This window comes from Zootoca vivipara, chromosome 5 (assembly GCF_965207765.1).
Source record: "Zootoca vivipara chromosome 5, rZooViv2.hap1.1, whole genome shotgun sequence".
Lineage (NCBI taxonomy): Eukaryota > Metazoa > Chordata > Lepidosauria > Squamata > Lacertidae > Zootoca > Zootoca vivipara.
The window spans coordinates 80,938,795-80,966,173 of record NC_142588.1 but is presented as its reverse complement, the minus strand read 5'-3'; the positions used below and the strand labels follow the sequence as shown (position 1 = coordinate 80,966,173).

The 27,379-nt window shown below is 44.4% G+C and overlaps 1 protein-coding gene across 3 annotated transcripts in view; it reads right to left on the bottom strand.

The window, feature by feature from the left end:
* The window catches only part of SERPINI1 (serpin family I member 1), an 86,456-nt gene that overhangs the window by 58,568 nt on the left and 509 nt on the right, over positions 1-27,379 (bottom strand). For 2 of the 3 annotated variants that reach the window (XM_088669171.1, XM_035132373.3), the window contains exon 1: positions 27,010-27,161. The exons of the other annotated variant lie outside the window; for it this stretch is intronic. The gene's annotated coding sequence lies outside the window, so the exon portion shown is untranslated. Of the gene's footprint in view, positions 1-27,009; positions 27,162-27,379 lie in introns of those variants that run through there. 3 annotated transcript variants of the gene reach the window in all.

Here is a 27,379-nt window from a genome sequence, read left to right as displayed (position 1 = left end):
GTGTACTCCCAAAAGAATCCTTTCCCTAGTATCATGTAGCATCACAGATGTTGCAGATAGAGCATGCAACATTGAGGTAGGCCTACTCAGCCCAGTCCTCTTCCTTGGTCCCAATGTTATTCAAGATGGAAGCAATGAACACCCTAACAGGGTTCTTAACATCACTAGCGATTTCAGTCTAATTCAGAGCACATTCAGAAGGAACTACGCTCTTTGGTCATGGAGACAATGTAAATGTCTGGAGACCTGCTTTTTATCATATATTAAAAAGATCAACCATGAAGGGATTTCCCATGCGATCATCCAAAGGAAATCAAAGAACAGACTTCATCACTATGGAAAACACCTTGAGGTCAGCTTCCCCCCCCCCCGCCTGAAAAATAGTTGTTTGATGCTTAATGAAATCCACCACTTTCCCCTCCGTCCATTTCTATAGAGCTCTTCCATGCTTATTTCACTGCTCCCTTTCTGCTGGTGCTACACATCAGAGAATCCCTCATGCAATTGTTTCCCACAATCTCAAGTGTCGTTGAGAAATGAAGCACTGCAAAAAGAAAAGAGGTAACTAAGATCCACTTTAATAATATAGGATGCTCGCAATGACTGGGGATGCTATTGAGAGTGGAACACAGGTAACTGCATCACAGCAAGCTGTTGCTCTCTGGTTAACTATCACCACCTTTTTTTAGGTCGTAAGCTTGACAATGGACAGTTGCTTTTTGATGCGATTCAGAGCAAGATAATTAGGATTTCCTGGTACAGGTGGGGGTTCCACAATATTACAGGGCAGGTAACAACTAGAGATGAGCTGGGTGACTTGGTTCTGCTCTGAAAAGTCCATCAAAACACCAAGCAAGCACAAATGGTCTTGGCAGCACCTGAAATGCTCCAACACCTAATGCAACTTCCCACAAGCATGTTGGTGGTTCCTGTGACTTGAAGCTGCATGCAAAATGTCTCAACGGAGCTATGCCATGGGAGCATCAGAGGTGTCCAAATCCAAAACAGATGTGCATGGTTGGAATGTAGCCTCCTTAGCAAGATTAGAATCACACCCATTGCTCCACCCACTTTTGCCTCTAGCCCTGCCCACCATTGACATGAAGGCCCTGGAAGTTGCCCACCGCTTCCTTAAGGCCACAAGTCGGCTACTTCAGTCCTAAGTTTTTCCAATGAACGCATGCCCTGTGCCTCTCATCGAGCCTCAATTGAAGTGCTACCTTTTTTATTACCTTTAGAGTACGAGACTCATATTTCAGGGTTGTAGCAAAAGATTCCTGCAATGCAGGGGGTTGGACTAGATGACATTCAGGGTCACTTCCAAATCTACAGTTCTATGATTCTAAGTGGCTTGTAACATGGGCACTCAACCTATGCAAATTGTTGTCAGACCCGAATCCTTTCTCTACCAAGCTAAGGAGCAATGGGCTTACTGCTGAAACCATTGTGAAAATAAAGCAGCCGACGCAAACAAAATGTTCAAGTTCATAGAACTGTTGAGTTGGAAGGGACCCGGAGGACCATCTAGTCTAACCCCCTGCAATGCAAGAATATGCAACTGTCCTATACAGGGATCGAACCTGCAACCTTGGCGCTATCAGCACCACAATCTATCAACTGAGCCATCCAACTGTCTTCAAATAGCAGTTTTTAAGAGGAACAGGTTTTCCTGGCATGAGAAAGAAAAGGCTTCACTTCCCCTCCCAGTCTGCTTTTTTAGCTTGGCACGCAAGTGAGCAGGCATCAATAAATATTTCAGGCTGCAAAGGCATTTATGATCTATTTATTTGGCGGCAAGAATGGCATCCTGAAAAATGTCAGCAACCATTCATCAACATGATGGATGATATCCTCTCAACAATGCAGATTAGTCTCCTTGTCAGTCATTATAAGAGCTCTCTATTGCAGATGTCTAGCATTCTATGCTATTTGGATATTTAGGATTATTGAGGGAAAGGGGGTATTAAGAGGCTTCCAAGATCACATCGCCAGGCTAAATCAGACAAGAGGATTAAAGGCTTGCAAGTTTCCTTTGAGCCTTGGCTCAGTGGGCCATGCTGCAGCAACACAAGCGCTTCCTTGAACTCCCACACACCTGCCAACGCCATCTTTGCAACGTGCTGACTATGCCAGGTAAGTAGATTTGGGGGTTTTATAGAGCAGTAGCAGCTGAGCCCAAAAGCACTAATGTAGATTTAGACTCAACAGAGGCATCCAGGGCAAAGGGCCATCGCTCAGTGGCAGAGCATGTGCCATGCATGCAGAAGGTCAGTTGGGTTAGAACATAGTGCAGATAATGCCAAGGTTGCAGGTTCGATCCCCGTATGAGACAACTGCATATTCCTGCATTTCAGGGGGTTGGACTAGAGGATCCTCAGGGTCCCTTTCAATTCTATGAAGGCTCCCTTGGAGAATCCAGGGCATCTCCAGGTAGGGCTGGGGATGTAATATTTGCAAACAAACTCAAAAGCCAAGGTTCCTTTGATGTACCCAATAGCACATTTTAGATCACCAGATATTTAGCACATTTTATTTAACTCCTGTTAAAAACACACACACACACCACAGAGGTAAACTTCAAGCTCCAAGTTGAATCTTGACAATTTCCATTGATTTACAGATTTAATTTTGCTTTCTCCCACAACAGGCCCCAGTCTAAAAATAATTCCGAAGTCTGTGCAACTACTTTCACCTCCTAAAAGGAACAAGCAGCAGCTATTCGTTTTCAGAAGCATTATATGTGCCGGAATAAATATCTCTGGCTTTGGAAGCTTAATTCCGCCGAGTCAATGTCACTATGCAGTTTTTTCTTTTCTTTTCTTTAAAAAGGAGGTTTAGTAGAGTCTTATTATGATGAATGAGGCAGAATTCATTTTGAAATGAGAACTAAAATTTGGCATATTTCCTTTTTTTTATAATAATTTTATTAATTTTCAAACAAAACTAAACAAACTACACAACTACACAGACATACAATACAACACTGTCCCTTCGTCTTCCCTCCACCCACTGGTCCACCTCTGCCACCAGTGAAACCAGTGCGCTTTGAGAATCCAAGGGGGTCCATTGTGAGCTGGGTTTGACCTCCCCCCTCCCTCCTCCCCCCTTTCCCCCCCCCTGCCACTGAAGGGACAGGAATGGAGGAGCTCTGAGGATTGGTTTTCCCCAGCTCTTTCATAAACATACTTAAACAAACATACACATAACAATAGTAGGGGAGAGTTTTGACTCCCCAATTCTTATTATCTTAACCTTAAAATTGTGACTTCCTCGATAGTCTTCCTCCTGGTTTTCCCTAGACAAAATCTAAAAGCTTATGGCGGGTTTTCTATTTCAGTTTAAAATCCTTTTCTTATACTATTAACTCAATCCTCCTCCTTTTCCATGCTGCCCTCCCACAGGCCCCCTCCTGCCACAAGAGGAACCTGTAGGGCACAGCATTTCCAAGGTTCCATTATATCCCCTCCTCACCCCCCCCCCGAGCACTCCCTGCCACTGAGTAGCTCAGAGTAAGGAGAGGAGAGTAGGCAGCTTTCTGCCTAAAAACCTAACTTAACTTACAAAAATTTACATTAACTTGAATACTTTCCTAAGCCGTTCTTATGAAAATTTGGCATATTTCCACCGACACAAGCATACAACAATAATTCTGCATGGCTCAAGACCAATTCATACACTTGCCTTTTCTCCAGGTTGCTGGCCTACTTTCCCACAGATGTACCTATGATGGCATGAAGAACCGCCAAACTGAACCAAACACAGATAACATGTAGAGCCGGCAGCCCAGAACAAATGAGAGCTTAGAGAAGCCTTTCCTCTAATGGCCTACCTGCTGGAAGGATTACTAAAGACTGAGTATAACACTTTGCAATCTTGCAAAGTATAACAATTGACACTAGACATTTACTGGTTCATTTACTGGTCAGGCTATATAATCCTCTTCACAGTTGGCTACCTGAAATTTATTTTTAGGGCAGTATAGAGATCTGAGAAGTTGGGAGTTGATAAGTGATCTATTATCAGAAGCCAGAGTCTTGGTGGCCCAGGTCTGGAGTGACTTCCATGCGTATCTGTAGATGCCTGAGTGCCAAAAGATTTGGCAGGTAGCACTACTTGAGAAATTGGCCATGAAGCAGGGCCGGTGTAGAAATGAGTCATTTTTGGCAGTATGGCATGATTTCATTGTCTTTACAAGCATAGAGGAACATACCCCAGTCTCTACTGATGCATTTCCTCACCTGTGAGTTTTATGAACAGGAAAGAGATATACTGTATTAAAGTTTAATAATGACCTTAATATTGACAGTCCACAACAGCTCCTCTGAAGCATCTTCCAGGATAATTTGTTCTTTGTAATTTATATTTGCTCCATTTTATTTCATGTTTGCCCTTATGTCTATAGTGCTTTATATAATTTGAGATGTGGATGTGCTTTGTTTTCCCCTTCACCCATCTTCTGCAACCACTGTGTGCAATTATTCCCAGTTTTGCTACATAATTTGCTATTAGTATATAACAATATCAAACATTACACACACACACACACACACACACACACACACACACAAGTACGTATCCCACTTCCTCCACCCAAGGAACCCTCCTTGGGGGCTTACAGAAACAACAGAAACATATGCATTAAAATATCCCACAAAATGCAGCATTAGAGAACAATGCACATCTTTCTCCTGTACTAAGCAGTTATTTCAAGGTACGCTTCCTATGAAAACTTTAAGAAAATGCATCTCATGGAAGCATTTAACCTCAAGCAAGTCTGACTTGCACAATGCTTTTTAGTGCACAAAGCATGCTAAAATAAACAAATGGATTTAAAAAATTGCCAGCAGGGGAAATAAATTATTTCCCCAAATGCTTCTATAGCTTGCATAAAGACATCAATTACGGCAGCCTGTCTTGTAAGTTAATGATTCACAGTGATGGATTATTTATGCAAGCCGGCCAACTGAACATTCTACTTTGACTCTAAAAGGGGGAAAGTATAGCATGTCTCAATTAATTATGCTTTGTGGAGGTTTGGAGACAGTCATCAGAAACGTAAATAAAATGTTTTCCACCTAGTAAAATTTCAAAAACAGAAAGATTTAGGATTGTCAACACACACACACACACACCACCTTTAAATCTGAAAAATAATGTTAATTGGCTAGTTAGGTCAGATCACAGGCCCATCTAAGGTTAGTGTTATGTTTCTAACACCAGCCATTCATTACTGAATATGGAAGTTCTGTTTAGTGAGCAATAGACCTTTGGGGAATATAATTTTTTCGGAAGAAAGTTGACCAATAAATATTATTGGTTTAAACCAAATTGTTCCCAACCTTTTGGTATATTGCTCCTATGATGCAAATGTGCTTGGTATGATGATGCATCCTTTTATTGTCACATTAATTTTGGACCTTAGTTTATTTGGCTGCCATCAGTTTCATGCATTTTGACTGCCTATTTTATAACTCAAGGCATCCAAGTGAAAAATCATGCAACACCCTTATTAATGTGAAATTTGTTGAAATATTTATAGTCCTTACACAGTTATTCAGAGTTTTGTTTATGGGAATGTAAGAATGCCAACCATCTGACTGCAGGATATTGCTTCAAAAGCTATAAAAATGCATTCTAAAAACATACGGTTACACAAGTACTGTAGTGTTAAAAATAATCATACTTGTAATATCCAGTAGTTTCATTCACAGTAAAGTCCATTTGGGCAAGTTTCAGGGGGATGGCTAAGCTTGCATTTTGCCAATGAGTAGGTCAATGAATTGACGATTGCCAGGAATAGTCTCAGATCATTATCGATACATAGCATACCTCTAGATTTTGTCTTCCTAAGATAGGGTTAATAAATTCTTACTTTAAGCAAACTTCAAATTGCCTTTGGCTAACCCTGGCAGCAGATCTAGTGAAATTTCATCACAAAGTGCTTATACAGCAAGTTGTTCTTTTTAGGCATTTTGGACTCTTGTGGTCTCTTCCAACTATGATTCTATGACTCACAGCTGTCCATGGAGGTGCAGGTCAATTCTGTGTCCAGGGCAGCTGTCTATCAGCTCCATCTGGTACACAGGCTGAGACCCTACCTGCTTTTAGACTGTCTTGCCAGAGTGGTGCATGCTCTAGTTGTCTCCCGCTTGGACTACTGCAATGCGCTCTACGTGGGGCTACCTTTGAAGGTGACCCGGAAACTGCAACTAATCCAGAATGCAGCAGCTAGACTGGTGACTGGGAGCAGTCGCCGAGACCACATAACACCGGTCTTAAAAGATCTACATTGGCTCCCAGTACGTTTCGGAGCACAATTCAAAGTGTTGGTGCTGACCTTTAAAGCCCTAAATGGCCTCCGTCCAGTATACCTGAAGGAGTGTCCCCACCCCCCATCGTTCTGCCTGGACACTGAGGTCCAGTGCCGAGGGTCTTCTGGCGGTTCCCTCGTTGCGAGAAGCCAAGTTGCAGGGAACCAGGCAGAGGGCGTTCTCGGTAGTGGTGCCTGCCCTGTGGAACGCCCTCCCACCAGATGTCAAAGAGAAAAACAGCTACCAGATTTTTAGAAGACATCTGAAGGCACCACTTTTAATAAGACTCACCTTCTTTTGTCTGTACTGACCCTGCCTCTAGCCCATTTCATTGTGTGTCCCAAGTTATAGGCTAATGGCAGACTGACGAAGACTGCTACGCACACTGTTAAGTTTCCATAAACTTATGCTATTCATCATCTTTTTTATTCAAGTGAAAAGCCTTCTATGTTGTACCCTTTTCTCAGAGGAAAGAGGTTCCTAACTCTTGATCATTTCTGTTGCCCTCCTCTTTATCTTTTCTAGCCCTTCTCTTCTGTGGTCTCTGCAATATTCTATAGATGAAAAACTCTCATAAGAGAGAGCACTGGACCCTCAAGCAACCCTGCAATACGAGTCTCCGATTACTCTTTTAAGAAATACGTTTTACTCGGCAAATTGACTTCAGCTCTGTTCTATCAAAGCTTGATGAAGCAATTCAAATTTTATCCAATTCCGTCTGTCTCATATCATTTCTGCTACATTGCAAGGCTGCAATTGCCTACTTCCAGAGTACGGGGGGAAGCTAATTCTCTTAGATTTGCTCTAACCATACTCAACATAATGAATTTTTGCATGAGTGACAACACATTTCAGTTTCTCGTATGCTTTCTAAGCAAAAAATAAATGAAACTGTTGCCTTTACAACGAGTAGCTTTATATGTATTCTTTAGTGTGAAAAATTGTTTCCTTGCTATTCTATTCCCAAAACAGCTATTCCCCTTTCACAGAGGGACAGAAGACCCCCAGTGAGTGCATTACTAAATTGGTCTCTAGTTCCAACACTCTATCTGCCGGGACCATAGTCTTAAAACATGCTAAGATGTAGTAGTGTTGAGAATACTTCTCTGGAAGCATCTCCCATTAACACCAGAATTACTTATGTGCAAACATAGTTCAGACTGGTGTTTAAGTGGGACTTACTTTTGAGTAAACACAATTAGTATCTGTCACAGTGGCCGGAGTGGACTACTTCAGAGTAACGACGCTACGCAGCTCTGCATTTTATTCTTTTATTGGTGCTGCGTATTTACAGTGCTGAAGTCATGCTATTTACACGGAGTGATGTGATCAGTCGGTTTCAGAACCTCCTAATGGCTTTTGGCGCGTCTTTCTCCAACACAAAAGCTTTGGCAGACCCATCCTCTTTCCCCTCCTCTTTCTGCGTAGTTCTGGCGTTGGGGGGATGGGTCTCCCTCCCTTATTCGCCCCTTCCTGTCCCGCCTGGGACCCTGGCTCCTCTACCTTGCCTGAGCCTCGGACCCGACTTCCTGCTTCCCTACTGGAATCGGAACTCTCTCTGCTTTCCCCTGTGCTCGGTGATTGGCTTGAACTCAGGAGGGGAGGGACTTCGCGATATCCCCTGTCCCTCACATCCACCCCCCTCCCAAGCTCTCCTTCACCCCTCCCCAGGTCCCCCCCAGGTGTCGGTGACGACTGGAAGCCTAAGAACTCAGTGCTTTCCGAGCCCGTTGGTGTGAACACCTCCCCCCAGTCCTGCAAGCCCCCCCCTTCCGCCTGGGAGGATGGGAATCCCAAAAAGTCCGTGGCGTCAGAGCTGGTGGGGGTAAAAATGTTCTGCCAATCTGCTCCTTCCTCTGACTGGGTGGATGGGCTGGGGCTGTTGTCTGCTGACTGTGCCTGGCTGCTGCCCCTTGTCTCCTGCAGCCAGGCTTTCCCGTTTCCCTGCTGTGGTGCTGCGTCAGTGGGGGAGGGCACAACCGTTCCCGCCTTTCCTTGCCACTCCCTGCGATGTGGGCAGTCTCTGACGAGATGCTGGGGGGAGTTGCAGAGAAAGCAATTCCCACCCCTTCCCTCCTTGCGTCTTGGCGCCGCTGGGGTTTGAAAAGCCCCCGCGCGCGCGCTATCAATCTGCATGGGTTCCTGGTCCTGACTGGCCCCAGGCGTGGCTTGAAAGGGTTGTTGGGGGAGTGGCTTTTCCTGCGACCGTGGGAACCAAGCCCGCTTTGCGCGCGTTGCTTGCTTGTCGCTCCACCGGGATTCCTGTCTCACCCCCACCGCCAGAGCCGCTTTGCTCAGCTGATCCATATTACTGGGCTTTGGACCTCTCGAGAGCTCATCCTTCACCTCCTCATGCAACCCCAAGTAGAACGCCGCTTGCATTGGGGGTGACTCGAGTTCCCACCCCAATCTGTGCACCAGCATGGTGAATTTCGCCCAATACGCGCGAACTGTCATATTTCCTTGGCGTAAATTATGAAGTTCCTCCTTAGTCTGGTCCATATGACTATCGGACGAATACATCGTTTTCAAACCTTCTAGAAATAGTTTGACATTCTTCATGCAAGGATTCTTTGTTGCGATTAACGGTCTTAGCCACTCCCTGGCTGCCCCGGTAAGGTGCTCCACAATAAACGCTACCCTGTGCTCATCATCAGGGAACTCAGCGTGGTGCAGCTCAAGAGCATACACAATCTCAGTCTCAAAGCCCTGATATTCCCTCGGGTCTCCATTGAACTTGCTTACTAGCGTCCCGGCTCTCCTTCCTGGCAGCACTTGGACTTGGGGTGCCCCTCCCGCCTTGTTTTTCTCTGCATCCAGCTTGTTTTGGAGGTCTACCGCCACCGCCCTTAATTCCTGCTCTCTTTCCTGTAGCGCTCTCACCTGTTCCGCAAGTTGTAGCCGGTCGTCCTGGACCTTCCTAGTCTCTTCTTTAGCTGCCTTCAATTCCCCCTGCGCCTGCAGCGACAGCTGCTGCAGTTCTTGCTGGGCTTGCTCCGCGATCTGCCGCCATTTCTCCGCCTCTGACACGCTCATCCCGGCAACTCCAAAGTAGCCCCAAAAAGGATTAGGAGGTTGCTGTCACAGTGGCCGGAGTGGACTACTTCAGAGTAACGACGCTACGCAGCTCTGCATTTTATTCTTTTATTGGTGCTGCGTATTTACAGTGCTGAAGTCATGCTATTTACACGGAGTGATGTGATCAGTCGGTTTCAGAACCTCCTAATGGCTTTTGGCGCGTCTTTCTCCAACACAAAAGCTTTGGCAGACCCATCCTCTTTCCCCTCCTCTTTCTGCGTAGTTCTGGCGTTGGGGGGATGGGTCTCCCTCCCTTATTCGCCCCTTCCTGTCCCGCCTGGGACCCTGGCTCCTCTACCTTGCCTGAGCCTCGGACCCGACTTCCTGCTTCCCTACTGGAATCGGAACTCTCTCTGCTTTCCCCTGTGCTCGGTGATTGGCTTGAACTCAGGAGGGGAGGGACTTCGCGATATCCCCTGTCCCTCACAGTATCAATAGGTCATAATTCATGTGGGTATTCTTTCCGAAATGAAGGAGTTTGCTCCAGTCTATGTTTCATGGAGGAAGAGGTATTCACTACGAATGTGAATACATTTGGAAAAATCGAAATCTGCACTTGGAGAATTCTATGTGCCACAGATCAGACTATACTCACAAGGCTACTGTATGACTAATGGACCCCTGTCAAATATATTTCCTTTGCAGCTTTGCAGCTCTATTTTTCTCATTTTGAATTCCATCATCTTTATGACCTATGTTAACAGGTGGCATTTGGATCAGAGCTTTGGCACACTGGGTACGCCGCCACACAAGCTCATCCCAGGAAAAGGTATATATCATCTGCTGCAAGATATATAGAGTTCAGGGCTTCCAAATTGAAACCTTGATCAATGAACTTGCTCCTCGTATTCCTGCCTTGCATTTACTTTTACATTTACCATTTGCTAGTATGTCGTGTTGCTTACCAAAGCTGCATTCTAGCTGTGGGTGTAGTTAGTTGCTGAAATCAACAGGACTTCCCAATGTGTAGCTTATGGAATTCCTAATGTTGATCCCTTCTCAATGCTCTCAACCTGTCTTCTCTTTCTGGAACATCCTTTTATCAGGTTTCATTCAGGCTGCTGCATGCAACCTGAATTCATTCAACATGTCACATGTTGAACAAAGGAACCCCTAATATCCCCCCTTTCCTGGGCTGGCCAAGATGGACAGGTAGATTCGGTTGCCCACCTATCACCCAACGACATAATATCAGTTGAGAATGAGCTCCTTTGAAGCTGTTTGGGGCCGACAGCCCATCTCACCCTCAGTGCCGAGAGAACTGGTGGCTGCTGAGAGGGAGCCCCTTTGAAGTCCGTTCGTAGACATGTGCTCTGAATTCAAATTCCACCTGCAAATGGACATTTCCCTCTTCTTGCAGACAGGCAGAGGGAAGACAGTCGTTGGCAAGCATGGTTTGAGTCAGATCATGCCCACTTGAAAATAGAGGCCCGTAATGTTGTGTGTAGCTTATGGAGACTCGGCTACTTCAGTGGGCAGGGCCACCAACATGTCAATCACATGATTGACACGTTGGTGGAGGGTCCTAGTGATGGCAGGAGCCTACCAAAAGGCAGCTTTGCCCAGGACCCCTTCCAATTTTGAATCGGCTCCTCTACTGGCAGGTGGGGCCTCCTGGATGGTATCACGCAAATGATGGAACTCCTTCCCTAAATACATTCCATACTATCTTTCAGGGGTTAGACAGAGCCCATCCATTTTTTTAAAAAAAGAATCTGACTTGTCTTTTTATGGTGCTTGCCCTTTGTGTTTTGTTTGAATGTCTCCCTGTCTGTGAATTTTATTATTTTTGTGCTCCCTTTGTTGTTTTTCCTTGGCTCTTTTGTTCCTTCTTTAGCTGTCTTGAAATACTTTTTTTTAAAAAAGGCCTTAAAATGAACAGAATAAAATAAGCACACTTCTCATCCCAGGAGCCCACAAGGTTTCAATCAATTTCAATGTGGCTGAAAGGCTCAGTGGAAAAGAACCCAAAGGAGACAAAGACAGGCATCTGGGCATTAATTATTATCTTGTCTGCCGGATTACCTGGAAGGTACTTAACCTTTTTGCTGGAGGTGTTTCTTTGCCAAGCCATTTCTTTCATTGACCATTCTCTCTCCTCTTCTATCTGGCAACCAAACGCTTGACATTGTACAGATGTAGCCAAATCCAACAGAGAAATAAACTAGTATATGCAGAGTTTGGCTTTTCCCACAACATAATGGCAGCAAAAATCACAGCAGCGTTTTGTGAAGCTAGTGGGTTTGGGGACTTTTTTTTTATTTTGCAGGGAGGAGGAGAATATCAACACCTCATTGATTCAGTCCATGTCATGCTGGGAGACAAAGATGGTTAATTTGTGCAGGGAGCATTCTAATGTGATGAATATATACACGAGACAATCTGAAATCTGGGGTAGAATTTATTATACAATCTAGCCACACATCACACGCTAGGGTTACGTTCCAGAGACAGTGCCTTTATGCAAAAATTGTCTATAGACAAAACTACCTGTTTTCACCTGGCTTCTGGTTGGCAAGGGGGGGGGGAAGAGCCCTGTGGGGAGGCTCTCCCTGTGTCTCTACTGTCTTTGCTCACTCTTCCACCTACAAGCTGTCTAGAGGACAGAAGGGAGGAGGGATGCAGACAGAAAGAGACACAGGCAGAAGAAAAAGGCTTGAATGGATCTGGGATGGAGCTGCAGCCAAACATGCAACATTGAATTTGCACAAATTAAATGCGCATGTGATCCTGATCGACTGTATACACATACAGAGCCTGCTCACTGGTTAACCACACTGATATACTAGAATGTCAAGACACATCTCTAAAAACAGGTTTTTATAAAAAAAAACTTAACCCATTCCATTTTCTGGAGGCACAGAGGGAAGTACAACATTCCAGTGCGGTTCAACCCACCAGTGTGAATGGAAGAAGCAGGAGGAAATGGATTTCACAGCAGGGAGAAATTACATGTATGCGTCACATAGGCTAAGGTGTCAGGGTCAGGCCAGGATGTGAAAAACCACACTGACTCCCCACCAAAAAAAATAAAATAAAATGCCTGTACACATCCTAATTTAATGTGTGAGATACACAGCAGATAATTGCTCTAAATCTTGCTTTAATATGAGCAGGGGGAAAGTATTCCAGAAAAGCAGATTTTCAGAGTCAATTAAATTAAGTATTAATTCATATTAGCTGTAGTGTTGAATCACTGAGGAGAGAACAAGCAGCGTCAGTTCGTCCAATATGGGAAAGGAGATTGCCAGAAGGCGACATTTGCCTATCATTTTAAATATATGTGCCCAAAGTGGTATTTGATGGTTGTGGGAAGAACACACAAAAAAGTGCAATCCACAGAGGACATACGCATCCGAATCTCATGTAGGAATCAACGGTCAAAAGAAGAATTAAACTATAATTGTAAATCAATGCAGAACTAGTTCAGTGGCTGACAGCCAGGTTCCAGTATTTTTTCTTAGACAGACTACTGGTTGGGCATCACTCTCGTGATCCAAAGGAGTTGTGTTAATCATTATTGAAGCCTAAATAAACTTGTCCTCTTGAGCTGCCTATGGAAGATTATGCAGGAATTCACTCGCTTCCTTCCACTAACTGATGAACTGCAAATCCAGAGCACTTGTTTATAACAGTGAGTGTGTGTAGCTTTATGTTCCAAACCTTCCCAATGCAGATGGAAAAGGAGCTTTCAAACTCAGCAAAAATTAGGATGGCAATGAGTTTTCACTGGAGGCCACCACATCCTAAAAATCTAGATCAGGGTTTCCCAAACTTGGGTCTCCAGTTGTTTTGGGACTACAGTTCTCATCATCCCTGACCACTGCTCCTACTAACTACAGGAAGATGGGAGTTGTAGTGCAAAAAGAGCTGGAGACCCAAGTTTGGGAAGCCCTGAATGACTTTCTGGGAACCCACCTAAGTGACTCTTCACATGGGAAACCAGAAATGAAGTCCCGTTTGCAGAGAGTTCCTTTCCAACACTCTTCCAGTATGGCCTCATTGTTTCTTCAATACGCAGCAGCAGAGAAGAACAAAGAAGTAGCAGGCAAATGGGAAGGAATCCCAGAGCGAACATTCTCTAGATAAGTCTTCCCCATCCTTGGACACCCCCATATCTTGTTGGACATGAACCTCCATCATCCCCAGTGGTCAGAGGTGATGGCACCTGAAGTCCCACAACAGCATCTGGGGACCTAAGCTTGAGGAAGGGAGACATATGCCAGTGGCAGGTGGGGCTGGAGTAAAAAAGTGGGTGGAGCAATGGATGTGGCTCACATCTGCATAATAAGCAACATTGCAAAGTCAAAAAAACCACACACACATAAATATACCTCTACAGTTTCATCCAAGTAAACAAGAAGAATTATCACAATTCAATGATATTTTTCAGCCATGCAAATGCACCTGAGAATGCAGATGAAGGTCAGTGAAGGGTGTGACCTGGGAAGTGTGTGTGTGTGTGCGTGTGCGTGTGTGTGAGAGAGAGAGAGACCCAAGGAGGTGGCATGGCGTGGGGGCCAAGCAGAGATGCTTGGAAGCTGGACCCACCCATTCTCTAGGAAAAAAAAGTTCAATCACATGGGTGTGGGAGTGAATTCAAACTAGCTGTGATTCCCACTGATAATTCATATGGGCAGAAATTGGTTCCACGCAGACACCTGCCAGCTATTAAGGACCCCGTGGTGAACTGCGAGTGAATTGTGCCTTCGAATTATGGACTAAACAAACAACCACCACCTCTCAGAATGCATGATTCATAAATATGCCCACAGCGTTCATACCAGTCTTGAGGGGGGGAAAACATCCAAGAGGAATGATCTACAAAGAGATTTCGGTCATGCGTGCCTAGTCGCCCCCATCAAACTACTTCTGAATGCGACGTGAGATCAAGGACATTAAGGCTCTGCAACCTCAGTGGGCAGAAAGCTGCGCTCATGAAACAGAACAGAGAGCTGGGAGGCTTTTTATCATGCCCAAGTACCCTTCCCTTGATGCACCACCAGAGATCTATTTCAGGGCTGCAAAAGCAGACATCAGAAGTCTTGCCTTATGCCAGAGGGAGGGTGCAGAGTTTATCTCATCTTAATATACCCTGTTTCCCCCTTTTTAATACATAGTCATAAAGTAAGCCATGGCAGGGTTTTTAAGCATTTGAGAAATATAAGACATACCCCCAAAATAAGCCATACTTCCGCGCCATGGAAACCAACCCCCACAGGCACCTCCACTCACAGAGTCACTCCATGCGGCCAAGAGCTCTGCTTAACAGCTGATCGCGCTCCCGCCTTGCTGGCTGCATCCCCGTGCTCCGCTTGCCACCACCACTTGCCACCACCGCTGGGCTCACTGCTTCTTCCTTGCCTGGCCCAGCCAAGGAGCTTGGAGCACCCTGCAGCGGCGGGGGGAGCGCCTGAGCCAGTGGCCTCCGCCTGGCCTGGCCAAGGATGCCTGCTGCCCCGCCGCCCGGAACCGGTGGCTGCTGCAGTGCTGAGCACTCAAGAGAGCACAGCAGCGCCCTGAGCCAGCGCCCTGAGCCGTAAAAACCGTACCAGTAATTAAAAAATAAGACATCCCGCCGAAAGTAAGCCACCCTGTGTTTTTTTGAGGAAAAAAAGTTATAAGACGGTGTCTTAAAAAGGGGGAAACACGGTAGTATTTGTTTGCTTCCTTTATATACAGTACCACCCTTTTTTAAAGGAGGAGTGAAGGACCCTTTTTCAGCCAGAGGGCCAGGTTCCCTTCCGAGGGCCGCACACCATTGGTGGGTGGAGCAAGAAGGGGAAAGTGGGCAGGGCATTAAATGTACATTTTACCATAGCCTAATTTCTACACAGGTGGTGCTGTGGGTTAAACCACAGAGTCTAGGGCTTGCTGATCAGAAGGTCAGCAGTTCGAATCCCTGCAATGGGGTGAGCTCCTGTTGCTTGGTCCCAGCTCCTGCCCACCTAGCAGTTCGAAAGCACATCAAAGTGCAAGTAGATAAATAGGGACCGCTCTGGCGGGAAGGTAAACGGCGTTTCCGTGCGCTGCTCTGGTTTGCCAGAAGCAGCTTTGTCATGCTGGCCACATGACCCAGAAGCTGTCTGTGGAAAAACGCCGGCTCCCTCGGCCTATAGAGCGAGATGAGCGCCGCAACCCCAGAGTCGGACACGACTGGACCTGATGGTCAGGGGCCCCTTTACCTTTACCCTTTTAAATTTCTACACACATTCCTTTCTATCCTTCATCCAATCAAGGAAGGGGCATAATCAAAGTCCAAGGACACATTCCTGCAAGAAAAGGGGTGTGTTGTGTAGAGTCCTGGCTTGTGCATGATGTGCAGTTTCACTCTAATGCCCACTGCATCGATGTATCTGGAAACCAATATGTTTTTATGGCAGGACAGGGGCGCCGCCATGCTCTTGGAAATGTTCAGGATTGGGGTTTCAGGCAGCTGAGGCAGAATGGAAAGTTCTCCTATAAAACCCGAGCAGTGTAGAAATATTGATTAAAGCTATGCTGGAATGAGACAGACACAGGTATACAAGTTGTATAGTGTATCTTATTACTCAGATTTATTGCCGAGTTTATGTCCTATATTTCATCAGTTACCTGAGGAGAATTTAAGGATTAAAATTTGCCATCTCACAAATCTAAAGAGGAAGCAGTTCCATTACACATTTTCACACGAGGCAGGAAAATGTTAAGATTAATGTACTCCTCTAGTGACTGCAAAGCCAACCTACTTATGGCGTTTCATGTTATTAAATCTAACTGAAATTATCTTCCGGACACTTCCCTTCCAAAACCTAGATTTGAGTTTCCATACTTCCTCCAAGTCAGTTGACGAACAAGGACTATGGAAGAGATACAACTTGAGGTGTTACAGCTGTGCCCAATGCTCTATAAGGGAAACTTTGCTTGTGCCAAAAAACAAAACAAAAAACCAGCTCTGGAGAATTCCCCAACCCTCCAGATGTAATTTTGAAGGTTTATGGGGGCTGTAGGGGAGAGGAGGTGATGGTTCCATTCCACAAGTGGGAGTATTTTACGCTAGTGGAACAGGTACTTTGGAAATTACCCAACGCACTTGCCTTGAGTCAGAATTAGGGGTGACTGACTTCAAACCCCACCCAACCATGTGGGAGTTTGGTTCAGATGCAATTGGAAACCGCAGCTTAGGTTGTGAACAGGTTGTGGCAGAACCTGGGCTTACCTGCTGCCCTGCTCTTCCAACTTTATGCCCACAAGGAAGATTTTTAAACTTTCCTATTTAGATTTTAAGTTAGCTAACAGTAGTTCGCTGTGATGTCCAAACTTGGGGAACTGCAGTGTGCTAAAAATAGGGATAGTAAGAACAAATCATGATCTGAAACCATGGTTTGCTCCCCTGGTTTATCCTCAATAGTTGTGGTTAAAGCAAACCACAGTTGTGAGTCTGGACATCACAGCAAGCTGTAGTTTGAAGATCAGCTACTTCTTCTGGGCACAGAAAGGAAGGGGGTGGTGGCATACAAGCCAAACGCCCCCTCAGCTCTCTTATGTAAAACAGTTTCCCTTTTATGTTTGAACTAAGCCCCAATCATTGGTATGACACATATATACCCCTTTGGAGGCATGCAATATACCAGCAGGTTAACAATATAAGGCCCTTGTTGTGAAAAAGAAGAGTGAATTTGCTAATCTCTGACCATTTGTTAGCTAGGAGAATCAATTCATTTCTGCCACATGTATAGCTTTGATTTATTAAAATTAGTTGAATCATCAGAGCGAGCAGAACAGAATCTGCCATCCTTGTTTCGTTCAAACTAATGGAAAGTAACAAACAAAGCTATTAAAAGGAGGGGGACATAACGGCTGCCAATACACTCATCAAATCACGCAAATCAATTTGCTCTTTAAAATCCTGATTCTAGGCTTTCCTGAACTTATGAAACATTAAGCCTCACTCCAAAAAGAACATCTGCCTTATCTTTTACACAGCATGCACAACTGGGCATTGCCAAATATTCTCATTAGTAAGGAGGAGCATTAAAAAAACAAGACGACTTTGGCAGGGCTGAGGGAGAGATGCACACACACACACACACACACACACACACACACACACACACACAGACACCCTATTTCCTTTGTATGACAAAGAAAATACTATAATGACTTCGTACAAGGTGGCCTTTCTGTGGAACTTCAAAACTCAGCATCAATTCACAACAGTTTTGAAATTACTATTAATGCATGTGGTTGCTATTATATGCCCCACCCACCAATTATACTCCTGAGATGCAGTGTTTCAGATGGAGTTTCCCAGAAACTCCCCTAAGCTTCAGCATTTTTAAAAAAAATCCTCGCAAGATCTGCAAGGGGACCTAGACTCAGATTTGGACACTTCCAGTTTTTGGAAATTTCATCTTGATTAAGTATTACTTTGATTTAAAGATTCTGGGCAGGGATCTACTGGTTACTAGGCTGTGTTTATACTTCAACACACCCTGGGCATTAGCCTTCCTTATGTAAGAGCTGTGACTTCTTTGAATTTATGTCAAGCAGAACTAGAGAGTGCTCTGAGTTGTGTTCAGAGTTTTTTTAAAAACCAAATACTGGTCTGTCGGGGGTTCGAAACAAGCATCTAACTAATAACAAGTGCTGTGCCGAAATCTCTCCTCCAGTTTATCAAAAGTTCTATTCATCTCCTCTCAACAAGCCTAAATGGAGATTGTTATCCCAGTTGGCCTCTGTATTAGATTTGAAATGGATTTTATACATGCAGTTGTTGTTTCTTGTTTTACAGGTAATTTGTTTTTGTTTTGTTTTTAAATGTTTTCATATATGCAATTGCTTTAAACTGATTTTATATAGGCTTTTATTGAGTAGTAAATTGATTCAAGATAACTCAGAGGAAGCAATTCAAAAATGAGTTAAATAAATAAATGTTTTTGGAAGGGGCACTCCAAAATTCTTTAGCATTTTGGTCAGTGAGCATGTATTATTCTGAGCATGTATTATTACTGTAAGGTGACCAAGTGTAGTGTGTGTGTGTGTTCCATCAAACATTTGCCCAGCACACTGCAGCCTCCCTGGTTGCATGCAGCACCTGACCTGAAAAAGCCCTGTGGGTGGAGTTACCTTTAGATGTCTTCCCCTGGTAACACAATAAGTGCTTAATAAAATAAAATAAAATAAAATAGTGCTTTCCTTATTTGCATGCCCTTTTCTCGCAATTACTTAACACTTTTATGATGTCGCTTGGTTTTCACTCCGTGGAGAGCATTTGTTTGCACCCTGCTGGTTAGAGGGGACAAGATCTTGCTTGGTCCACACTGAGGAACCGGGAGAAACAATAAACATGCCTATGGGAGGGATTGCTACGCTGCACTTAAGCCTTGAGGCAGACCAAGTTATTTTCTCTTTCTTTTGCCTGTTAAGAGAGGAAGAGAAGAATAATTGAATTTCGTCTTACAGTGTATGCCACCAGGCTTAATAATTCTGCCACTTCCCCCTGGGAAAGATAATCAACACTTTGCTTGGGAACATTGGCTGATTATACACATTGATTGTGCAACCCTATTCCCAGAAATAAGCCTGAATTCAACACATGGGTTTCCAAGCAGATGTGCATGGGACTGCACCCACCCTTGTTCTTTTGCTCTACAGTGGTAGGCACTAGGACGTAATATTTTTGATCCTTGTTGCCCAATGCATCTGTCTGACCTGTAGCAGCTCATAGTATGCACATAGCTACCACCCTGTTTCTCCTAAAATAAGACATACCCATAAAATAAGCCATAGCAGGATTTCTAAGCATTTGTGCAATATAAGCCATACCCCAAAAATAAGACATAGTGATAGGCGCAGTTCTGGAGGGCTCCAAGGAAGAGGCTAGGCTGGACATGTAATGCAAATGGACCCAATTCACACAAAAGAAAAGAAGACAGTTTCTTCACACTGTTATAAAAGCCAACAGGCAATGGACAGAGCAAGCTAGATGAAAGAGGCGAGGAGTGGGGTCTGGGTCACATGACATGGCAAACTAAAATATGTGCCCAGAGATAAGCATGAAGCTGCTCTATGGCCCCTTGGTTGTTGTTGTTGTTTCTTTAAGGTTGCATTCACACATGGGTTTATTCTCTTAGCCTGTCGCTTCCCAGTTAAGGTTTGTGCTTTCACACGATATATAGGCCACTTCTGGAAACTGGGATAGAAAAGCTAGAAAATGGGTTAGAAACCGGGATAGAAAAGCTAGGAGCCAAATGGCTTCTGGGACATGGGTTGTGGGCACCAAAACAGAATGTCTAGCCGCCACCAGGCAACCACTTTTTCTTTATTATTTTGATAAGCATGAATTAATATGCAATTCACATAAGTGACACATTGCTAATATCACATTTTTAGCAGAAATTATCACGCTTCATTTGGTGTTCACAATAAAAATATAGGTACCACACTTCAGTTTTCAAAACTACTAACTATTGTTAAGGAAATCAGCCCTGAGTGCTCCCTGGAAGGACAGATCGTGAAGCTGAGGCTCCAATACTTTGGCCACCTCATGAGAAGAGAAGAATCATTGGAAAAGACCCTGATGTTGGGAAAGATTGAGGGCACTAGGAGAAGGGGACGACAGAGGATGAGATGGTTGGACAGTGTTCTTGAAGCTACGAACATGAGTTTGACCAAACTGCTGGAGGCAGTACAAGACAGGAGTGCCTGGCGTGCTATGGTCTATGGGGTCACGAAGAGTCGGACACGACTAAACGACTAAACGACAACAACAAACTATTGTTAAACACCTTAACGTATTGTCTATCCTTAACATATACTTTTGAGTCTTCAAAGCACATCCATTTCAGTAATTCTTGAGTGACAGCCAGGTGCAAAAAATGGCACCCAGACTTTTGGAGGTGCTTGCAAATGATGAATGTTTAGTTGCAAAAACGCGCCTGGCACCCTACTAATTTCAAACCCTGAGCTCACTCCCATGCCAATAGCTTTCATAAAAAAAACCTGTTTGCAATCCCATTTGTTGTTGTTGTTGTTTAGTCGTTTAGTCGTGTCCGACTCTTCGCAATCCCATTAGCCCCCACAATTGCAGGAGTAAAGTGATAGAATATAGTAAGTGTTTCCGTGTTATTTGATTCCTGAACAAATCTGTTTGCAGCCCCCATAAACAGGAAAATAGCTGCAGTAAAGTGCCAACATCTGGGGCAGTATACAGTTTTTTCCTGCTGTTTTAATGGGGGAATTGTGGGGGAACAGAAGCACAAACATGTGGGAAGGGTTGGGGAACAGAGATGTCAGCCAATGGTGTTTGTTGCGTCACACCACCATCACTGGTATGAATTACTTTTAGTGCAACATATCAGTCAAAAAGCCGCCGTCCCAGAAAGCAACAGGTACTGCTGCGTGATAGGAAGATTAGTAAACAGGATAGATAGAAGCAATAGTATAATAATCAGGGAAACTAAGCAATATTCTCTACATCTGAAAACACCCTGACCGGTGTGCTGAGCTAAGCCAAGGTTTGACTTAGCGCATTGTCTGAATCTGAGCTTGAAGTTAAGCTCTCCCCTTGATATCACGAGCTGGAGCCAATAAGCCATGCAAGTCGATGAGACACACTTCCTGAGAAAACATGCTTAGGATTGTGATGCTCAATTGATATTTTGAGCTTTAGGATAAACTTTAAAAGGCAAGCATAACGGGGCTGGGATCCAAAAGGCCACATGGGGAACATCTGAAGGCAGAACAAAGCTTGCAAGCACTCCTCTCCTACTTCTGACTGCAGACTTCCACTCCAGACAACAAGCCCTGCTCAAAAACTCGGGGGACCTTTAGAAAAGCTTCCGATACAACTCAAGAAGCTGCACTAGACGGGAGGGAGGAGGTTCTGGTGTGCTTTTGTGTGTTCAAGTGCTTCAGTGTGCCTTAGGGACTCCTTGGATCTCCTGTAAATAGGAATGAAAGCTAAAAGGAACATAATATCCTGCCTCAGTGGGACACCTGTGTGTTACTGCAAAGAGAGAGGGTTGGATTCAGACTTGGCAGGAGAACAAGTCACTTCTGCAAGTGTACTAGGTGGTAGAGAGAAGCAATTTTTGTCCATTTCTGAAGGGTGCATTGCACGCTGTCATTCTCCTTGTGCAACAAACTGCAAGGAAATGTTTCTCTCCTCTCCTCTGCAGCCTCCTGTGCTCCAGAGCGTTGGAGGAGACCACCCATAGCAGATTTTGTGGTTTCGCAAAGAGAAGAGGGTGATGCTCCATTGTTTAAGCCAAACTCCATGTACCTGTACAAAGCCAGGCATCCACAACCTTTGGCCCTCCAGATGTTTTGGATACAATTCCCATTCATAGCTGACCACTGGTCCTGTTAGCTAAGGACCACGGGAGTTGTAGGCCAAAACATCTGGAGGGCCAAAGGTTGGGGATGCCTGCACACAGCACTGGATTCAGTCCTGTACCTCCTAAGAATCTGCTCTGGATGGTTAAGCAACCCTCCAGAACAGTGTGGGAAACGAATGTGGGAATTGCGAAAAGAATAAAGGTTAAAAACCACCTCCACTCCTTTCTCCAGTGGCTTTTGCATCCTTCCACAGATGGAAGGGAAAGTCTAAATCCAACACAGAAATTGTGCAGTATGGAAACCTACAGAAACAGAAGTTTATTGTAGAACTTCGATGTTCAGCTGATCAATATTAAAACTCTTTTGGTGAAGATGCCCTGCCTTATGGGCAGGACAGGTTTTTTTTTAAAAAAATCTAATATTTACAAAAATGGTAGCTGGAGGCTGCCATCATGGAAATGGCATTCCCTTGTGTAGTAAAGGTAAAACAGTGCCTTCTACAAATCATGGGTGCATCATCTATAAGTTTGGTTTTCTGCCTTCAGGACTACTCCTTTTGTTCACGTGTAAGAGTATGCAGATTTAATCAATAATTTAGTCATCAAAATTCATAATTAATCAAAACTCACATAATTAACCCACTAAGATTTATTTAATCAGGTAGCAATTTATAGAAGCTCATGTCATAATAAAAAACCTACTTCATTCTATCTTCAAAGCTACAGCAGTTTGTCATGAAGGAGATGGAGAAGGCTTATTCTCCATTGCTCATAGAGCAGGACTAGAACTAATAAGTGGAAGCAGATTTCGGCTGCATCCACACAGCAGTTTATTCCATTTCCTCTGATGGTTCCCTAACTTGTTCATTTCTGCATTATGTTTGAGCGTTCACATGATGTAAACTGCACTTCAGGGAAACCAAGGACATATATATATGAGGGGCTGATTTCTCTGGTATTGGATTCTAAGGGGGGAAACAGTTGGCAGTCCCCTTAAACCAGAACAAGAGAAAGAACTGGGGGTGGTACATAAGCATACAGTTCTTTCCTGAAATTTTCACGGGGGAACAGAAGCACACATGCAGAAAACATGGGGGAGAGTGATGCTGTCCAATAACACCCATTGTTGTATCACACTATGCCTACTGGTGTGAATCAGAGAATTATAGAGCTGGAAGAGACCCCAAGGGTCATCCAATCCAACCCCCTGCAATCATTCATGACAGATGGCCACCCAACCTCTGCTTACAATCTTCAAAGGAAGGAGAATCCAGCACCTCTTGTGGGAATCTGTTCCATTGTCAAACAGCGCTTACCAACAGAAAGTGCCTACTGATGTTTAGTTGCAAAACAAAATTTAGCTGCAGCATGGCAATATGTTGAGTCCAAAAGCTGCAGCTGCATAACCCAACAGGTACACTGCAGTGTGAAAGGACATTAGAAAATGGAACAGAAATGCTAGCACTACAACCAGGAAAATGAATGCAATATTCTCCATGTCCGAACACACCCTGTGTGTAGATGGCCTAACAGGAGGACGAGTCCGACGTTGGAACAGACCACTTTGGGAGATCATGGGCTTTGCTATGTGGTGGTGCAGAGGCTGTAGGGTCATCCATCAGGGCTGCTGTTGTTGCTGGACTACAGCTCCCATCATTCTTGACCACTGGGCTATGCTGGCTGGGGATTTTTTGTAGTTAAAAAACGGAAGAAGACCAAACCGAAACAGTATGATTACCTTGGATCACTCTCCCGCATGTCGTTATAGTTTATAAAGATAAAAACAGATATATTTCGCCCGTGGAATTGGTCAACGTGTTGCCTCTTTTTTTGGTATTTTGACTCAAGTCTGCAACACGGGGGTTGTTTCCGGGAGCTGTAGTCCAACAACAGCCAGAGACGTGAGGCTATGAAAGGCGGGACTTAGGTGACCTCCCATTATTCTGTGATCACAGGCATGAATTGGATAGAGAAGTAGCTACATTCAGAGATACCCTGATTGAGCAGAAAGATGAACTCCTTACTGTTGCTCTTATGCAACCTCAAGTTGGCCAATGCAAAGGCACTGGATGGAGGTTCTGTATGTTGCTGCATATGCGCCCCTTGCTGGACAGCAACCCAAGAAAAGATCTGCTGGCAGAAGGCTCATCTAAGTCCAGCATCGTGTTCTCCCAGCGACCAACCAGATGCCCGTGGGAAACCTGCCAAGACCAAACGCAGCATCCCTAATTGTGTCATCAGTACCGAGTTCACCGGTCTTCCATATGCCTATTACAGCTCATTTGTGCATGACTGGAAAAAAACAGGATTAACCAAAGGCAACAGCAGTCAGAAACTTGTGGGAATGTAAGATATGGGCCCCTGTAAGCCGGAGTGGGAAACATGAATACAAAGCATAATCAAAGCACCAAAATATGAGCTATGTCCTAATCCTAAAAAACCTTGTGGCACTGGCACATACATGCTCAGGACCAGGCATTTAGACCGCTGCACCCACTGCTATGTTCAAAGGGCGTATTTGGGAATCCTGAAGACTGTTAAATATTAGCAACTATCACTGTGGTGTACAACACTGAAAATACAGTAAATACAATATAGAAAAACAAGTTGCCCTAAGAAATCTGATATTGCGTGCTGGTCAACGCATCTTTCTGGGGAAGCCTATATAATTAGGAGAGTTTTGGCATCTGACAAGGTGTATACAATGTCAGAGTGAGTATAAAGGGCAGTGCATTCTAGAGGAGTACAGCAAAACAAAAGTGATGCAATTCATCAGTTACTCCAAAGTAATTTCACAGACGGCAACAATTACATTTGTTAATGATGTACAGAGTTTTACTCACCACTGCGTGAAAGGTTTCAGAATATAAATTGGCTGCATCCTAAGGGAATAAGTTCCGCTGAACTGATCTGAGCTTATTTACTATGTGGAAGGGCTGTAGCTCAGTGGTATATCTGTTCCACAAGCTGAAGGTAACAGGTTCAATCACTGGCCCAACCAGGTAGGTGTCTGAAACCTTCGAGTGCTACTTCCAGTGTAGAAATACTAAGCTAGATGGACCAATGGTTTGGGATAAGGGCATCGTCCTAAGTAAACACATTTAGGATTACACCTTAAAAAAAAAACACCAGAAACTTCCATAACAAAATCCTAGACAATCTTTTATTTTCACCTAGGCGTGACTGACATCGGTTTCCTATTATTATTTTGGCTCAAATCCAGTTTGGAAGCATAAATTGTCAAGCTTAAGAAAATGCCAACATCTGCTCCTCTCAACACTTGAATTCTTCTCATAATCTCATGGACTGTTCTGAAAAACACAACGCTGGAAACTTGACATGTCTGCATTTCTCTGTCATAGGATTACTTCACCTTTAGCCTACAAGTAGCATCACAGAACACAATGCTGAGAAGCGCTCTGTGATTCACTATGGGAAGAAAGGGGAAAATGTGAAGACTAGCACACTAAGGAGATTTTTCTTCTTCTTAAGAGGGCATAATATTCGGATAACGTTCTTGCTTCTTACCCTTTGTCAAATGGGGGAAATTGATGAATGATGACACACTATGCTGCTGTCTCACTTGCTCTGAACAGAGGCAGTAGTTTCAAAGGTAACACAGATTTTCTGCACAGTAGTTCTTCATTATCACCACTGGTTGACAGGGTCAATCATCTGATGCAACTAGTATGGAGGATTGCTGATTCTCTTTCCCCTGGCTTAATTTTAAACACCAACTTTTGGTTTTGCAATTTCACATGAAATGTGAAACTTCCAAAGTTCTAATCAAAGATGGGTCTCGTATTTTCAAGTGGCATGCATTAGCAACCATCTAGAGACAAGCAGATTATAGAATTGGAAGCATAATATAAAGGAGACTCACTGATTAGTAGGAATAAATCTCTGCACACTTACCCAGAAGTATGTCCCAATGAATTCAGCAGGCCCTACTTCTGAGTAAACATAGGCTGCAGATCCAGGTTTCTCAGCACACAACCAGATCTGTACACAGAAGTAAACCTCTCTGTGTTGAATGGGGCACACTCTTAAGAAAGCATACAGAGAATAACCTTAAGTGTACTGGAGACCCAAATGTAGGTCTTGTTAAAACTGCATAATTCTCCCCCTCTCGATCACTACATCACCTCCTTTTCTATTGTTGGTAAGATTGTTTAATACTGTATACAGTTTGAGAACTCACTTTCATTTTCTTCTTTTAACAGCAGCTGGAGCTACTAAACAATGATACATTGAAGTAAATTGCAAAACTGTCACCGATTTCAGTTTGCATCAATAGACATGAAAATTTACAATGCCTACAGGCTGTGGATACTTTTACTGGACTGATATTAAATATACATAAAGATTCAATATAAAACGTCCAACATGTTTCAAAAACAGTTCATTAAGAGAAACCCTGATGCTATGAAGCAGAAAGCACCGTTAGGAGCAGATAGGTGTGAAATTAACACAGATAGCATCTAGAACAAATATCAAGAGCACCAAATCTAAGGTGATACATATTCAGAGGCAGCATTCATATCGTCTCTGTCACACGCACACAGACGCACCCACGAACACTAAAATGCTACTTCTCAGTGTTACATTTTAAAGTTCTGCACATCTCTTACAGTACATGGCAGCATTGCCTGAATGACTCCCAGCAAAGAGCACATGTGAATCGCCGCTTGCGGAGAATGGCAATGGGTGAAAACGAGACTCCCTTCGAGTAGAAGGAGCATTTTCTCTAATGACTCAGAGAAATCGGGCATTGGCCAAAATCCCGATGAGGAAAAGAAAGAGAAAGAAAAGACCGCAGGGCTTAGTTTGGCTTTTGTTTCTGAAGGAAACGCGTCTAGTTTGCATAATATGCGGGCACAAGAATATACACACCCTCTTAGGCACCAGAGGGAAGAAAACAGCCGCGGCTCTTTATCAGTGCCTCGGAGGGATTCGCAAAGCAGCGTCTATGAAACCGAGGCGGCATTTCCTAAGAGATCGAAAGTGGCTTAAGTTGTTTTGCTGAAACATCTGGCATCCGCGATAAAAGAAAAAGGAACAGCGTGCCGTTCTTTTGAGCAGCAAGGGAACATTTTTTTTAAAAAAATCTTTTTGAGCACGCCACCCAACACAACCCCTTGTGCTGTTGCTGTTCTTTCAAAAGCGCTGAAAATAACTACAGTATTCTATTTAAGAGAGAGAGATAGCCCAGCTCTGCTTCTTCCACGCCGCAAAAGCGGCGGGCGAAGCGGCGCTGGCTGCAGCACCCGGTTGTTGCTGCTGTTGGCGCGCTCGCCTACCTGAGAGCCGGTCTGGCAATGCGGGCGACGCAGCTGTTGCAGGTGTGGCTGCACCCCTGGCTCACTCCGCAGCAGCAGCTCCTTTCACCGGAGCAGAGAACGCAGCAGCGAACGCGAGCACCGCCTCCGGGGTTGTTTCTCTCGCGTCTCTCAGCGCCTGGAATAGTTTCCCCCTTTTCCCCGCCCCGCTCTTTCCATACATGGTCAACGCCGCGCCTCCTTCCCCTGTCCCGCTCCCTGATTGGCTGGCTCTCCCACCCTCCTCCTGGCCCCTTTCATGCCTCCCTTTCTTTCCCCTTCCCGCCCCCTCCGTCGCCTGGCTTCGTCCTTCCCGCAATGCTTCTCGGGAGCTGTAGTCTTTCCGAGAAGC